This window comes from Suricata suricatta, chromosome 9 (genome assembly GCF_006229205.1).
Source record: "Suricata suricatta isolate VVHF042 chromosome 9, meerkat_22Aug2017_6uvM2_HiC, whole genome shotgun sequence".
In the NCBI taxonomy this organism is placed as follows: Eukaryota; Metazoa; Chordata; class Mammalia; order Carnivora; family Herpestidae; genus Suricata; species Suricata suricatta.
In genome coordinates, this window is record NC_043708.1 from 94,319,595 (window position 1) to 94,333,608 (window position 14,014).

The 14,014-nt window shown below is 42.4% G+C and overlaps 1 pseudogene; it reads right to left on the reverse strand.

The window, feature by feature from the left end:
• Positions 1-12,203: 12,203 nt before the first annotated feature.
• Positions 12,204-13,702, reverse strand: LOC115301574 (annotated as a pseudogene).
• Between the last annotated feature and the right edge of the window lie 312 nt (positions 13,703-14,014).

A 14,014-nucleotide genomic window follows, 5' to 3' on the forward strand; every position in this document is an offset into this window, starting at 1 on the left:
CATAGATTCCTTTAAATGGATGAATCTCCATGATTAAGTCGATAAAAAGTCACCATTTCTTTATGACCCATGACATAAATATCTTGGAATAAATGCAGATGTAGGTTTTTACAGAGGTTTTAGGAGTAGGCTTTCTAGTACACCAGGACCTACCCAGTGATCTCGGGGTCTTACTTCACAGTTTCAGGCAGTTTGTACTTTCTCCTTATTCTCTCTTCCCTAGGTTTAACAGGATTTCGGGAAAGAACAGCTCTCATCAGCAATGGTGTCCACATGGGATGATCTTGAGACCTGAGGAAAAACTTAGTAACTCATAAAACAGTTTGGAAACACCCCTTTCATATTTGGTATATTTCTTTTAAAATGGATTTTCTGGGGCCCCTGGGTGGCTCAGTTGGTTAGGTGTCTGACTCTTGATTTCAGCTCAGGTCATGATCTCACAGCTTGTGAGTTCAAGCGCCACATCCAGCTCCTCTGTGCTGATAGCGTGGCCTGTTTGGCATTCTCTCTCTCACTCTCTGTCTGTTCTTCCCCCACTTGAGCACTCACTCATACTCTTTCTCTCTCTCTCAAAATAAAAAAATTTTAAAAAATAAAATGGGTTTCCTAAAAATAAAGAAAAAAAGAAAGGTGGGGTCATTTTGATATTAGGGCTAAAACAAAATGATTACATAATGCTTTTACAAGATTAATTTTATTTTATTTATTTATTTTTTTTAGTGTTTTATTTATTTTTGAGACAGAGAGAGGCAGAGCATGAGTGGGGAGGGGCAGAGAGAGAGGGAGACACAGAATCTGAAGCAGGCTCCAGGCTCCGAGCCGTTAGCACAGAGCCTGACGCGGGGCTTGAACACACGAACGTGCGATCATGACCTGAGCCGAAGCCGGACGCTTAACCGACTGAGCCACCCAGGCGCCCTGCAAGATTAATTTTAAATGTCATCTATTTTATTATGTAGACATTCATTCTAGTTCTGCTCTATTTAGTACTTTTAATTCCTAAGCAAAAATGTCTAGGATTTGACTATAGTTTTTGTGGTATGGTGGTAGAGTAAGTAAAATTTTTCAGCTCTTTTTATCAAAGAAGGGAGAGTACTCAGTTCCCTGCTAATTCCTCATCTCTTGAATCTGGGTTAACTATTTGACCTGCTTTAACCAAGGGAGGGGAGAAAGGCCAAACACCGAGTCAATTACCAACGGCCAACAATTTAACCATTCATGACTTAAAAAACAGAGCCCTCATAAAGTGACTAAATATGGGATTGGTGAACATATTGATGTACCAAGAGGGTGCCCACCTCAACCTCAAGGGACAGAAGTTCTTGTGCTCAAGACCCTTCCAAACCGCACTCTATGTACCTCTTTCTTTGGCCGATCCTCTATCCTCTATAATAAACCAGTAAGAGGAAGGAAAGCATTTATTTCCTCGGGTTCTGTGAGGCATTGTACAAAATCATCAGACCTGAGGAGGGGGCTGTAGGAACCCCCAATTTGCAGGCAAGTCAGAAGAGGTGTGTAGAACCCGGGGCTGCGCTGCTTGTGATCTGAAGGTGGGGGCAGCTTTGTGGGGCTGAGCCCTTAGCCTGTGGGGTCTGTGCTAACTCTAGGTAAATAGTGTCAGAAATGAATTAAACTGTGGGTCACCCAGTTGATGTTCACAGTGGAAAACCCATACACTTGGTGTCAGAAGTCCCATGAGGAGAGAAACTGTTTTCCTTTAGCCAGGCACCTTTCAGCTCTCCGTATGGGTAGCTGAACATCGTTCCCTGTGGCTCAGGGCTCCCAGAGGGCAAAACGGAAGCCGCACAGTCTTGTAAGACTTGGCCCTGTCACTTCTGCTGCATTTTATTTGTCAAAACAAGTCACAAAGCCAGCCCAGACTCAAGAAGAGGGGAAATAGAATCCATGTCTCCATGTGGGGAACAGAAAAGCATCTTCAATTTTTAATCAGCCACAGTCTATCTTATGGCCATAGATTATTTGCATTTCTCCTCATGAAAAGTATGTTAATGTCCTCCCCAAATATCCCCAAAAGTCTCATCCAATATGGCAGCAGCTCAGCGTTCAGAATTTCGTCATCTGTATTACGTGTGGATGTAAACGTGGTTGCTTGAGTGTGGCTTTTTTTTCAACTTGGAAACTTGTGAACTAAAAATTCGGGTTATCTGACCCTCCTGCCTGAACCCCACCCACAACAGTGGCAGAGCAGGAAGATAACGGCTGTTGAGGCTCCCATCCCCAAGGGGAGGAAATTGAAGGCACATGGCAAAACAGGTCCTTAACAATTCCAAAATCCAGCCACATACATGTGGCCAGTTCCCCTGATCCAGAGGCAGGGACTGTTCCTTGATGAGGGCCTGCTTCTGCTCCCAGCCACTGTTCTTGGCTATTGGCTCTTTCCTCAGGTACCTTTTTCCTTTTCCATTAGAACTGGTGCATGTTGACAGCTGAGTAATTTCTCAGTCTACTTCTTGCTCATGAAAAGTTAGGGGCCCAGAAGTCTTCGTTTTGAATCACCTTTGTTCTTTTAGTCTAAGTGTGTACAATTCCTTTAAAAATGCTGTGGATTTTCCATACATTAAATTATAATCTACTTCATTAGACAAAAGTCACTCCCCCACTGGAGACAGGCTCTCTCTACTTTGGGCTCTGAGCTCTTAAAATAGGTCTGACAGCCATACCCTTTGTCTTAAGTAAGGTCACATTTTGCTGGAAGCACCCTCAGGCCATTTCTTACTCTGAAAACCCTTGAGGGCTGGAGAGTCTGGGGAAAAAGAAAAGAGTTTTATGTTCTAACCCAGTAAGCTTGCAAATATTTTCTCTAAATTCTGCTTGAAAACTGAACGGCCCCTTCTTTTGGTTCATGCTTCCTTCCATATTTTATTCTAGGCAGAAGAAGCAAATCAGCCCGTTTGGCATTCCACCTGGAAATATCCTTCTGCCAGATCCTCAAGTTCATTAAGTGCATTTCCTATCTTCCTCATCACCATAGTCACGCCCCACTAATGTTCCACCAAAAACCACAAATCAATATTTCCAGCCTCCAATTACAATTTTTCTCATTTCCTTTGCCCCACTTCCAGCCCAGTCTCTGTGTCCTGGTCTCAAAACCACTGTGGTAGGTTTCCATCATGGCGGCACTCCACCAATGGTAACTACTTTGTTTCTGTTACCTATTGCTGTGTAATAAACCATCACCAAGTGCAATGGCTAATACCAATGATTTATCATTTCTCACAATTTGGTGGCTTGACTTCAGTTCTGTGGCTGTATTCATCTAGGATTTTGCCAGGGCTGGACCGCCCATGTGCACTCTTGTCCTTCAGGATATGTCTCCATGCAGTGTCTCATTATTCAGTAGTTGAGCCTAGGTCACTTTTCAGCATGGTGGCTAGCTTCCAGAGATCCTTCCAAAATGACAAACCCCAATGCAAGTGCTTATCAAGTTTCCTTCCATTACACGTGCTAGTGTCCAGTTGGCTAAAGCAAGTCATACAATAAAGTCCAGAATCAATGTGGACCATGATACCATGGGCATGAATACTAAAAGGCAAGAATCACTGGTGGTCACTGTCTACACATTCTCCAACTTTATTCTTACCTGTTTCTCCCTTGTTCACTATGCTTAACTTATACTGTGTTCCTTGCTATTCCCTGACACAGAAATCTCTGCCTTGCCTCAGATACTTTGCTTTGATTTTCTCCAGCTGAACTGCGAAGAGTCTTCTAGTATCAGCTGAAATGTCACACCTCCCCCCACCTAGTTGCTATCACATGACCTTACTCCTTTCTTGTCATGTGAAATGACCTTGAGTTTTTTAACTTGTTCACTTTTTCCTCCCCCTCAGAAAATATCGGATCTGATGTTGAGGGAGGCGATCTTGTCTGCTTTATTCACACCTGTATTCTCACCACTCTAAATAGGTCAAGCACATAGTAAGTACTTAATAAATTTTTCTAAATATATGGTGAATAAACAAATGGATGGATGAATGAATGAAGTAACTAAATCTTAATCTTAAGCATCTGACTTCGGCTCAGCTGATGATCTTACAGTCCGTGGGTTTGAGCCCCGCATCAGGCTCTGTGCTGACGGCTCAGAGCCTGAAGCCTGCTTTGGATTCTGTGTCTCCCTCTCTCTATACTCCTCGCCCACTCACACTCTGTTTCCCTCTCTCTCTCTCTCTCTCTCTCTCTCTCAAAAATAAATAAACATTAAAAAAATTAAAAACAAAACAAAACAAAATAACCTGGAGAACATGAGGAAATAGGTTGGGGTAGAGATGAAATGAGATTGATTGTGAATTGATATTTACTTAAGTTGGGTTAGGAGTACATGAAAATTCATTCATCACACTGTTCTCTTAACTTCTCTATTTGTTTGAACTTTCTATAATAAAATCTTTTAACATTACACGTGGGTTATGGGACATCTGGGTGGCTCAGTTGATTAAGCGTTGACTTTGGCTCAGGTCACGGTCTCGCAGTTTGTGAGTTTGAGCCTCACATTGGACTCTGTGCTGACAGCTGTGCTTCAGATTCTGTGTCTCTTTCTCTCTCTCTGTCCCTCCCCTGCTCGCACTCTGTCTCTCCCTCTCAAAAATAAACACTTTTTTAAAAATTAAAAAAATAAAATTACATGTGGATTATTAAAGGAGTGAAGACTATTAGAAAGATTGCGAAAATTTTTCACAACTATGAACTAATTTATCAATATTCCCTCTTTTCCTATTTCTTTTAAAAAGAGTTTCTATCCTCATAGGATGGAAGGGAGACATTTTTAAAGGTCACCTAGAAATGTCATTTGCTACTCAATTTGAGGCTTACTGAGATGTTGCATTTAACCTGTAATAGGCCTCCTTTTAAGATATTCCTAGAACTTTGCACACAGAACAGATTTCTGTAAAGCAAATCATTTCCCCATTGACTTCCATTCGGTTTTGAAGGCATACTCCACTACCTCTTGTTGATCTCCCTGTCTGCTAATTAGGGCTCAAGGCAGGAGATAGGAAATGCAGAAGCTCACATAAGCACTGGCATTTTGCCTTGATCTGCTGCTCAAGGCAGGTATCTGATGCAACAAATTTTTCTGTTCTGTGACTGGATCAAGCATAACCAGGGAGAACAGGAGTTTGCTCCAACAGATGCTATCCTCAAGCTGACAGTCACTTGGCTTGGCTCTGATATCAGTCCAGGCAGTTGCTCATCTTTTGGCAGAATTCAACAAATAAGGGACTTTATTGTGTATCTTCCAAACAAGTCTTAATCTGGGGAAATATAAAAGAAATGTGTCTTTATCTCTGGTATCAAGGAGTCTAAGGACTTAAAGAGGTTGAGAATAATTCCATCCTTTTAATATTTATTTTTGAGAGAGAGAGAGACAGCGTGTGAGTGGGTAAGGGGGAGAGAGAGAGGGAGACACAGAATCTAAGCAGGCTCCAGGCTCTGAGCTGTCAGCACAAGGCCCAATGCAGGACTCGAACTCACAAGCTGTGAGATCATGACCTTAGCTGAAGTTGGATGCTTAACCGACTGAGCCACCCAGGCACCTGGGGAATAAGTCCATCCTTAAAACATTATCTGTTATTTTCCACCCAGAACTAGAGGAAAACCAATATAAAATTGAAGGCTGCCATATCCTGAGCATTCATTTAAGGAAAAAGGACTGTGGGGCCAAAAGCATCCAACTGCAGAGCCTACTCACAAATAAGCCATGGAACTGAAGATGTAGTTTTTTGGACAGAAGATCAGGTGGCTTGTAGGAGATCAGGATGTTGCTCTCCTACTCCTAAAGACCCCCAGATTTATTACCAGGCAAATCCATTGAGGCGGACCATTCTATTGGGCTTCTCTGTCTCTGGAATAGAGATAAGGAAACAAACATGAATTTGTTTTAATGGAAATCTCTTGGCTAGGATTTGTCCTCACCCACAGCTCACACATACCGTTCATATAATGCTGTCTGATTACAAAGAAGGAAGGGCCAAGACACAGAAATGGAGAAAGAAACCTGAGGTAAGAGGGGTATATCAGGTCATGGTGCTTTTGGTGCTAACTAACACCAATTTGGGCAGTTTAGCGTGGGTTGCTTCACCCAGTCTCACCTTCCCAGAAAGCTGCACATTTTCAGGGATCCCCAGGACTTTTAGTAGAAAAAGCACTGTTCCAGTGTCCAGGCAGCCAGAGTGTTGGTCTTAACTTATTAATTTCCAGGCACTGCTTTCCCATCTGTGCAAGGAGAGAGGTGGTCCAGTTTCTCTGAGATATCAAGCTCTAACGTCCAGAAATCAATAAAAAAGTGGTAAGATGAAAATCTGTAGACTGTTGGAGAGGGGCAAATTTAGAAGGAGTTTGTAGTTAGGACCTTTGGGGAACCAGGACTTCCTCCAGGTAGGTAGTGGATCATCTAGAAGTAGGAGCAAGTATTTCCTCACTTTGCAATTGTGTTCGAAGCCCCAAATTGGCCTTGGCTTTTTGGAATAAGTTAAGTGAAGGCGTCTCCCACAATGCTCAGCGAGTGTTAGCCTCCTGCTCCCTTCCTACAGGTGAAGCAAGCCCACCTTCCCAATGCCGGACCACCTCACCGGACAAGAAAGAGAAACGCTTCTGATCTGCACATGCAAACACACTGGTGTATGTAAAGGCTCTTTGTAAAGGTGGGGCTTATTAAAATTTAAAAAATATATATTTGTATGACATAATTTCACAAAGACTATGGTAGATTCCAGTCACCAAATTAAAAATAAAAATATAAAATATATTTTGATTCAGTTGGATTGAGGATGTTCCCACTCATAGATCCACATAATAAAATAGTAGCTTAATCAAAGATTCATTTAATGCAAATATTTGGCACCCTACCAGAAAGACCATAAGGCTATTGTCAAATCAGTTAAATTTCTGTTATAAGTACTAAGGGTGGCCATCTGCTATGGTTGGCAAAGAAATGAACATATTTCAAAATGCAAACACATCTCAAGTCTTCTCCTCCTACAGATCTCAAAGCAGGCATCTTGACTATAGAGTTTAGATCTAAGATTTAGTATTCAATGAAAAGGATATCCAGGGGCGCCTGGGAGGCTCAGTCGGTTAAGCAGCCAGTTTCGGCTCAGGTCATGATCTTACGGTTCGTGGGTTTGAGCCCTGTGTTGGGCTCTATGCTGACAGCTCAGAGTCTGGAACCCGCTTCAGATTCTCTGACCCTCCCCTGCTTGCGCTCTCTCTGTCTCTCAAAAAAAAAAAAAAACCCATAAAAATTTTAAAATAAACAAAGAAAAGGATATCCAATGTCTTTAAAGAGGTGAGAGTTATTAGATAATAAATGTTCTATTTATTTGCTATTATGAAGGATGACAATTTCCTAGGTTGATACTTTGTGCCTTCTTGAGAAACTCTGTGTCAATTCAATTCAGCAAACAATGATTTTGCCCCTATAAGTCACTGGGCTCTGTGCTTTGAGACATACAATGACGGGGCCATTAATCTAATGGGGGATATGGACACACACATCTGCCCATACAAGACTGAATACTACCACAGAGGCCTGAATCCAGTGCTACAGGAGTCTTCTTAATTTTATAGGAATGGGTGGCAAAGCCTTCCCCTCAGATGGCAGTTTAGGTGGATATTGAAGGAGAATAGGACTCTTTTTTTTTTTTTTTATTTTAGAGAGAGTATGTGCGTGCACCAGGGGTGGGAAGGAGGATAATCCCAAGCAGGTTCCACATTCAGCATGGAGTTGTATGTGGGGCTTGATCCCACAACTCTGGGATCATGACCTAAGCTGAAATCAAGAGTTGGATGCTCAACTGAATGAACCATCCAGACGCCCCAAATGTGAATGGCTCTTTTAAAAAATAAAATAGAGGGGCACCTGGGTGGCTAGGTCAGTTAAGCATCTGGTTTCGGCTCAGGTCATGATCTCACAGTTCATGGGTTCGAGCCCCATGTCGGGCTCTGTGCTGACAGCTAGCTCAGAGCCTGGAGCCTGCTTCAGATTCTGTGTCTCCCTCTTTCTCTGACCCTCCCCTTCTCACACTCTCTCTGTCTCTAAAAAATAAATTAAAAAAAAACATTAAAAAAAATCACCTGAGCAACATTTAGAGGCTTAGGAGGGTGTGCTCTATTCAGGAAATAGAAAGTGGTTCTGTTTGGCTGGATATATTATTTAAGATGGAGCTCAAAAAGTTGCATGGGAACAATAGTGAGTATCTCTTATGTTTTTTGTTTGGCCTGGACTTCCTTCTTCTGAAAACAGCACCCTGATTTTCCTTTAGGGAAACTACCGCTGCTCTCTTTTCAGCTCACACAACTTGAAGGAACTAATGGTACAATGCTGTGTATACCATCCAAGGGAGCTCTCACTTGAAGTTATGTATTTTAAGTCTCTTATTTAATAAAATAGAGAATCATAAAAACTCCTTTAAATGAAAAATGTTCAAACATATACAGAAGTAAAAAACTCAAAACAAAACGAGTCTGTATGAACTCAGATCCAGACTAAACAGTTATTAAGATTTTATCATTCTTCTTATATCCTCCTTTTACTGAAGAATTTCAGAGTAAATCCTGGACATCCTGTGTTTTCACTTCTACATATTTTAGTATGCATCTTTAAAGAGTACGGACATATTCTTACAGGCAAAATTCCATTCCACATGTAATGATTCCTTGGGATCAATTAATACCCTGTCCACATTAAAATTTCCCTGATTATCTCAAAGATGTCTTAAGCTGGTTTGTTTGAATCATGTTCTAAACAAGGTCTACACATGGCATGTGGTTTTTATAGCTCCTAAGTCCATTTTAATCCATAGCAGCCCTCCCCATCCCAGGTTTTTTTCTCTTTGTGCCATTGACTTTTAGAGGGAATCATGTTAGTTGTCTAATAGAATGTTCCTGATTCTGGATTGGTCCGGTTGCCTCCCTGTGGTGTTAACTTGTTTCTCTATGTCCTGCATTTCTTATAAATGGAAATTACCTGATGACTGCTTGCCTTACATTTATTAATAATAATCCTAAGATTGATTAGCACATTCAGGTGGTGACAGCCTGATCCTTCTCCTATAAAATTTCCTACCTATTGGGGCACCTGGGTGGCTCAGTCAGTTAAGTGTCCGGCTTCTGCTCAGGTCATGATCTTACGTTTCGTATCTTTGAGTCCCGCATCAGGCTCTGTGCTGACAGCCAGCTCAGAGCCTGGAGCCTGCTTCAGATTCTTTGTCTCCCTCTCTCTCTGACCCTCCCCTGCTCAGGCTGTCTCTCTCTCTCTCAAAAATAGATAAAAAACATTAAAAAAAAATTTTTTTTAAAGTTCCTGTCTATCTACTACCTATTGGTCTCATTCACTGATGACCTTTGCCTGAATCTTCTAATTCACTGGTGTTTGTAAAGTGGTGATTCTATAATTTTATCACTCTTTCCACACTTATTAACTGGAATTTTTCACTAAAGAACAATTTTCTGAGTCATATAGAATTACTGGGTTATCCTAAATTTCCTTATAACTGTCATTTTTTAACATAGTACCTGAAAAAAATTTTAACTTCAAAATATAACAGATACAGAAAGCTACATAAAATAAATTAACACTTTAATAAATTACTGTAAGCAAACACCCTTGTAACCACCATCTAGGCAAAAAAACCAAAGCTCTTTTTCTGTCAACTTATTCTGATTTTTATGATAACCATTTCCTTGCTTTTCTTTGTTTACTCACTTAAATGTGCATCTCTAAAAACTATAGTTCCATCCATTTTTTATTTAATATGAACTTTCATATGACTCTTCAAATCTACAAGTTCTCCTTCCATTACTCTTTTTTTTCTGTAGAATTTGTTAAAGAAATTTAATTTGTAGAGGTTTCCTAGAGTCTGGATTTTACTGATTATAGCCCCGTGATACAGCGTTTCATAATCTATGTACTTCCTGTAAATTGGTAATTGGATATAGAGACTTGACTAGGTTTCAGTTTAATTGCCTTTGGAGGCAAGACTATGTCATTATGGGTTGTGTTCTTCTGTTATTCTTTTTGTGATATTAGTAGCCATTGATGCTTATTGTTTAGATCATTTCAACTCATTAGGGATTGTGATATATCAATTTTATTAGTCCATTTTTTTAGCTAGAATATTTCTATATAGAGCAACCCCCATCTCTCATCTATTACTTGGTTATCCATTGGTACAGCTCACATAGGAAAGGCAGAATAAGTATTGGATTCCTTCTGTTTACCCAAAATAGTGACTGGTTACCTATCATCTCAAAAGGAGATCGATTAATTTTTTAGGATCATTAAAACTCTTAGATTTAAACATATTTTAAAGGTTTGAATCCACTGAAATTATTATCCTTACTTAACAATTATCTCATCTTTGGCCAGTGGCAGCTTCTTCAAGTTGGCTCCAAAGTCTTTGGTAGCTTCCTTGCTATCTGATACTTTCAATTCAAAGTCAGGACTACATAATTATTACTTAACATCTTCTGCCTTACATGGGTATCCTCTTTCATTTGAGAATCCAGGTTCTCAGGGGCCAGAGAACAAGAGAGTTGGACTATCAGTTATTGTTTACATTGTCTTGCATCAGACACACAACAGTCTCAGCAAAATCACCCATTCTACCACTAGCAATATTGTCTAAAAAGTTAAAAAATTGTTTGCATATGCCCACTCCATTTCCAACAGTTCCATTTTATAAACATTTTTAGGTATATATCCAATATATAGTATCTCTCTTCTTTGTTTTGCAAGTAAATAGATACTTAATGCTCACCACCAATCCTTATGTTGATGTCTCTCTAGTCATTTGGAGAGACTTCATGTCTTCAAGTCTTCATGTCTGAAGTTTGTTTTCTAGTAGATTCTTCAGAAACTGTGCAAAGAAACAATATTGAATGCTCATACTCCCACAATGTTTCCAACAGAGGATGCTGTCAACTTAGATGTTTTTGCAAACGGGATAAGTGAAAAGTGGTAAGTTGATAGAGTTGTGGGTTTTTTTGTTTGTTTTTTTTTAATTGTTTTATTTGGGAAAAGTTCTTCTTACAAAAGGGCAGCTGTAAAATACAGACACCTCTGCAACAATTGTTTTCTCTTAAAGTGAAAGAGTGGGCGGGGCCCAAGGAATCACGGGAGTGGATGGGCCAATGAAGAGCTTCTCCAAGTTATTTCAGGAACTAGAGCGACACAACTCAAAGCTAAAATTTCCAATCAAGAAATTCTTCTAATGTAACCTGAGTCCGCCTCGTGGATTGCCACCCCTGTCCCCGTTTAGTGGAAAAGCGTACTCAGTGCCGTGAACCAATCACTCCTCTACAGAATGTTACATTTTGAATCACATCTGTGTAGCTGTAAAGCTCAGGGATGGACGGAGGGAAAAATACTTCCAAAAACAAACATAAAAAACCCAACAACGAAACCTCAAAGGAGGACAAAGGTTTGTCCAAAAGTGCCCGGGCTGGAAAGGCAAGGAGACCAGAAGACATTAGACACAACTGTGTACCCGAGGCCCGGGTCGTGTGACTGTGTGGGACACCAGAGGCATTGCTCTATTTACAGCTACCGACACACTGCTCCGTCCTTTACAACCTGCCGGCCTCGCTAGGCGGACACCACTAAACCGAGTCTTCCCACCAAGGCTAAGAGCACCGCATCCCTGCAGGGACGAGCGGCCGGTCGCGCTCACACGGGCACACGCCATGTCCAGCAGCCCCTGGGAGTCCTCTTTCGGCCCAGCATTTAGTCTATACCACTGTATCTCTTATACGTGTTCTTTCACAATATGCCTATCGCGCTACATGGGGAAAACCTCAACACATTCGCACCCGGTTCTGGTTACCAAGTAGATTACTTGTGTGCAATTAAACAAGAGACCAAAACCACAGGACAAGGGCACGGGTGGGGAGTGCAGGGTAGGGGACAGATATAAAAACACAGATGTGCTGATGTCACCAGAAGCCTCAAGTTTCCACCTCATGAGTCTGTAGCAGGCTACTTGCCACAGACCAGACGCTTCACCCAGACACCCCATTCTTGTGCCCAAAAGCAGGGCCCACGCCATTACACTTGAACCCGGGGTCCTCAAAGTAGAGTGTGGAAAAGTCCATAAACGCTACCCTAGAACCATGTGAACCTGGTGGAAACAGATGGCGCAACTAACCTACACTAACTGACAGTTAAATCCATGTTACAAAAAAAAAAAAAAAACTAGTTTTAAGATTTATTTTTGTAACTTCTCGAAACAGAGGAAACAACACACTCCTTGGGGGAAGGTGAGGGGACGAGAAGACAGGCCCTGTGTAGAAAGGCCCACGACAGCACCTGGAGTAGATAGGCCTGCCTCTGACCGAAACACGAAACACGGGCTCGGCCACGCCCCCGCGGGGACGGCTCCGGCTGAGGCCCGGCAGACCAGGGCGCGCGCCACGCAGAGCTACTATAGATCCAAGTCGTAAAAATCTTCCAGCTCGTCATGAAACAAGTCCCACTCGTCTTCAGAGTCTGTCAGGTCGTCGTCCCCACCTGCGGCCAAAAGCATAAGCAACATCTCGCCCAGCTCAAAGGTGACAATCTCCTCCTCGTCGTGGTCAAAGGTGTTGCTGTTCTCTCTCTCCTCAATGAGCTCCCAGAAGTGGTTCCTTAGTTGGGCCCGGTATCTGCTTGATGTTCCCACTTTCTGTCTCTGTGGCTCCTCTCTACGGCCATCAGGGTACGCATGCTTGTAAAAACAGTTCCCTCCAAATGGGCAGCTCCCACGTCCTTCATCAAAATACCTGCACGCCGTGTTGCTCATTGCCTCTTTGTATTTCTGAATGAGTTTCTGCTTCTCTTCTTTCTCCTCCACCCAGTACTCACTTGGAATGACAAAGTTAGATGTGATCCGGCATTCGGGGCAGGACTTTATGATCTTGCTCTCAAATTGCTTAGCACTCCTCCACTTGCAAATACACTTGAGACAGCAAGTGTGGCTGCAGTTGGAGAGGATCCCAAAGCGGCGCTCGCTGGGGCTGGCTTTCTCGTAGACCACCTCCATGCAGACCCCGCAGACCAGGTCTTTGCTGCGCTGGACAGCAAACGGGAGCTCCCTGTCCTTCTCATGGACCTCGATGCAGGATTTTATATGTTGTGACCTCTGGGCGGCGTCCATCGGATGGAGGACCTGCAGCCCACACATGTCACAGGCGTCTCCGTGGAGATACACACAGTTCTCCCCGTAGCGGCACTCGCCCACCGCGGCGGAGGGGCAAAGGTGCTTCTTCGTTTCTGCTGTGCTTTGCTCCTTCTCACGGTCTTCCTTGGCCACTGAGCCCTGCGGGGGAGCATCAGTGCAGGAAGGGGCAGTTCGACCGCAGTAACGAATTCAATGGCATTCACCCAGTCTTCTGAACCTGCTCCCACACTTGCAAAGTTTGAATTTCGTGAGTGGGCTTCGCCCGTATCCATTTCAACAAGCGGACCAAGTCCCGATGAGACACTTGAGGAAGCAGCGAGGGAGGATTCTGCAGTTAGATCTGCCGCAGGTACTTCTTCCTGTTTCAATGGCTTGCTGTGTTCATATCTGCAACGGTCTCCGTAAACACCGTATCCGCGCTGGAAGTACTTGCACCCGACGCAGTACGGACTGTCAGCGAGGTCAGCGAGGTCGTGCGAGTAGCGACAGTTACCTCCTTCCTTACAAACCCCATGCATGAAATACCTTGGCTCCAAGTTTTCCTTCCAGCTTTGTCGGGACTGGAACTGAAGTCTTAGGAAAAGAAGTAAAGGATTGATACACTTTTAATTTGTATTTCTCTTTCTATGAAACATGTTGAGTATTTGTTTTTCATGCTTAAGGGTTTCTTTTTCTATGAGCTATAGTTTCATATCTTTTGTCTACTTTTCTATTGGGTTGTTTGTTTCCCTCCCCCTCTTTTTAGGAGCTCTTTCCTAATATGGGTTACAAAGATCCTACAATTTTTTGTTTGACTTTACTGATAGGAGTTTTGGCATGTGATTCTATATTCAAAACCTTGTAGG